This window comes from Sarcophilus harrisii, chromosome 4 (genome assembly GCF_902635505.1).
Source record: "Sarcophilus harrisii chromosome 4, mSarHar1.11, whole genome shotgun sequence".
NCBI classification, from domain to species: domain Eukaryota; kingdom Metazoa; phylum Chordata; class Mammalia; order Dasyuromorphia; family Dasyuridae; genus Sarcophilus; species Sarcophilus harrisii.
Window position 1 is genome coordinate 98,235,748 of NC_045429.1, and position 3,241 is coordinate 98,238,988.

The following is a 3,241-nucleotide window of genomic DNA, read 5'->3' on the forward strand; positions in this document are numbered from 1 at the left end:
GTAATCACCACACGAGTAGCCAGGGGTAAAAGTCCAAATCCTTTATATTTCCTTCAAAGTCTTGTGTCCTTTCCTAGGTCCCGATTAGCTTTTTTAGAGGCCTCTCTCTCTCCTGGTTCCTAGAGCTTGAGCTCCTGCCGCCAGTCCTTTGCCTCTGCCAGCTTCTGCCTCTGCTCTCTCCAAATGTCAATCCTGACTAAGGCTTCTAGCTTATGTGCCCCATACTAAGTATACATCAATCATTATGTCACTAGGAAACCATTATTTATTATAGGATCAAATCAATGCTAAACTAGATTTAACCATTGTCTCCTCAATTTCATTTAGTACCTTGTTTCCAGTTTTGGCTCATAACAGTGCTTGTTCTTTGGAAGCTAAGGCCTCATTAGGGTGAACCCTCACTTCCAACGGCTTCACTACAAACAAGTTTCTCCTCATTCATCTCCTGAAATGTCCATCTCTGAGTTCCCTTGCATTTTCTCTGTCCTCATCCTTCACAACCATGAGGTTATGGTCATGGAGGTTAAAATTAATGTCTTCATTAAAGCGGCAGGTGTAAATGTTGAACCATACTGGTCTGAATTGTTCCAAAGGTCCTGAACAAAGTTAATATTGAAAGTGTTATTTGCAACTTAATTGGTGGACCTGTCCCAACAGCTGGTGGTACTGCTCCTGCTACCACAGCTGCTCCAGCTGAGGAAAAGGAACGAAGCAAAAATAAGAATCTAAGCAGTCAGATGATAACATGGGCTTGGATCTGTTTGACTAAATATTTTTGTAACACTAAATAAAAAGTTTGTCAACTAAAAAAAAAAAAGAAAAAGCCATGAGACAATAAGAAATTTCAAACAGTAAGGTAGATCTCATAACAAAAACAATTGGCCTGGAAAACAGAAGAGAGAAAACTTTTGGATCATTAAACTATGTGAAAAAGTCATAATCCAAAAAAAAAAAAAAAGATCCCATATATTAATGATATTTCAAGAATCTTAGAAAAGTAGAAATAGACAGAATCCACTGTTGACTTCCTAAAAGAAAAACTCCCAGGAACAACAAAGCCAAAATCTAGAAATTCCAAGTAAAAGAAAAAATACTGTAAGCAGTCAAAATAAAAAATTCAAGTACTAAGGAGCCAAAGTCAAGACCATACATCATTTAGCAATCATTACTATAAAGGAATGGGGAATGTGTTATTCCAAAAGGCAAAGGATATGCAAAAGGCTTACAGACAAAAAAATTTTGCATAGCAAAACTAAGTTTAATGCTGCAGAGGAGAAAAATGAACTTTAGTGAAATCAAGGATCTTAGACATTACTGATAAAAATACCACAGCTTCAGAGAAACTTTGAAACCCTATCCGCCCCCCCCCCAAAAAAAAGAAAGAAATTTTGAAATCCAAGCACAAAAGTGAAGAGAAACATAAAAGGTCAACATGAATGGATAATGATAAAGGATTGAACAAGGATAAACTGCTCATATTCAAATATGGTAAGATGATATATGTATTTACTCTTTTATTTATCTCAATAGTGTTTTGTTTTCCCAATTAAATATAAAAATAGCTTTCAACATTCATGGTTGATTAAAACAAAAAAGGGTGAAATATATAAATAATTGTAACACCCAAAGAAAGAACACTAGGAAATGAATGTAAACTGCTTGCATTTTTGTTCTTCTTCCCAGGTTATTTATACCTTCTAAATCCAATTCTCCCTGAGCAACAAGAAAACTGTTTGGTTCTGCACACATATATTGTATCCAAGATCTACTGTAATCTATTTAACATGTATAGGACTGCTTGCCATCTTTGGGGAGAGGGTGGAGGGAGGGAGGGGAAAAATCGGAACAGAAGTGAGTGCAAGGGATAATGTTGTAAAAAATTACCCTGGAATGGGTTCTGTCAATAAAAAGTTATTTAATTAAAAAAAAAAAACTTCAACTTTGTTTAAAAAGAGAAAAGAAAAATAAGAAAAAAAACAAAATAAAAATTTTTTTAAAAATAAATAAATAAATAATTGTAAAATATACCTGTGTGTGTATGTATGCATATATAGTGTTATAAGAAATACTGAAGGAATTACTTGTCATCTAAAGTACGGGTAGGGGAAAGGGAAGAAGAAAAAAAATTTTGGAACACAAGTTTTGCAAAGGTGAATATTGAAAACTATGCATATGTTTTGAAAATATGCTTTAAAAAAAGAAATGTTGAAGGAAATAGATTCAGAGAAGTCTGATTTGCATTTATAAAATGTGTGTTAATATAAATAATGTATATGTGTATATATAAAACTTGAAAATTGATTAAAATATGCTGTCTATCTCCTGACAAAAGAGGCAATGGACTGAGAGCACAGACTGAGACATATTTCTTTTTAAATGTGGCAAATAAGAAATTTTGTTTTGTTTGAATGCACATTCTTATAATGGGTTCTTTCTTTCTCAGTGAAGGTTAAGGGAGGGTAAATGAAAGGGAAGTGAGAGAGAAGGCTAATTTTTTTTAAAAAAGTGAAATTTAATTTTACAAAAATTTAAAAATATTGTTACTATTATATAAACTGTTCTGGTTCTGCTCCCTTCACTCCACATCAGTTCTTGCAAGTTTTCCCAGTCATTTCTGGATCTATTCCTTTCAATATTTCTTACAGCACAACAGTTTCTGTTACATTTATATGCCGTAACTTGTTAAGCCATTCCCTAAGTGATGGGCATCCCCTTAGTTTCCAGTTCTTTGCAACTATAAAAATAGCTGCTGTGAATATTTTTGTATATAGCCTCTCTCCTTTTTGTTTGACCTATGAGGTAAAGACCTAGTAGAGATATAGTTGAATTAAAGATTGTGTTCAGCTTTGTGAACAGCTTTTTATCTCTACACTAATATAGCATAAAATTTATATCTTTCTTGGAACATTTATCTATCTCATCCAATTTTATATTATAGATTTATGTCCATACTTCTGTCATACTTCTATCATGGACATACTTATGTCCATGATACTGTTGTAATACTGGAGAACCTGAAGCAGACAATGATTGGTTTTTAATCTTTAATGTGGAGACTTTGGTCTAGTCGACTGAATGGGACTCACGTCCAAAGCATTTGGTGCAGATAAACCGAGGCAGGGAACTTATATAGGGTTTTAGCTAACTAGGGTTTGCAAACAGAATACATAATCTGAGTATACAATCTTATAGGGGAATCAAAGGCAGATAAGGGGGGTGAGGACACTGGGTGAACAGACAA

At 33.8% G+C, this 3,241-nt stretch overlaps 1 pseudogene; it reads left to right on the plus strand.

Moving 5' to 3' along the window:
- LOC111720420 lies at window positions 1-843 on the plus strand (annotated as a pseudogene).
- The last annotated feature ends 2,398 nt before the right edge of the window (window positions 844-3,241 follow it).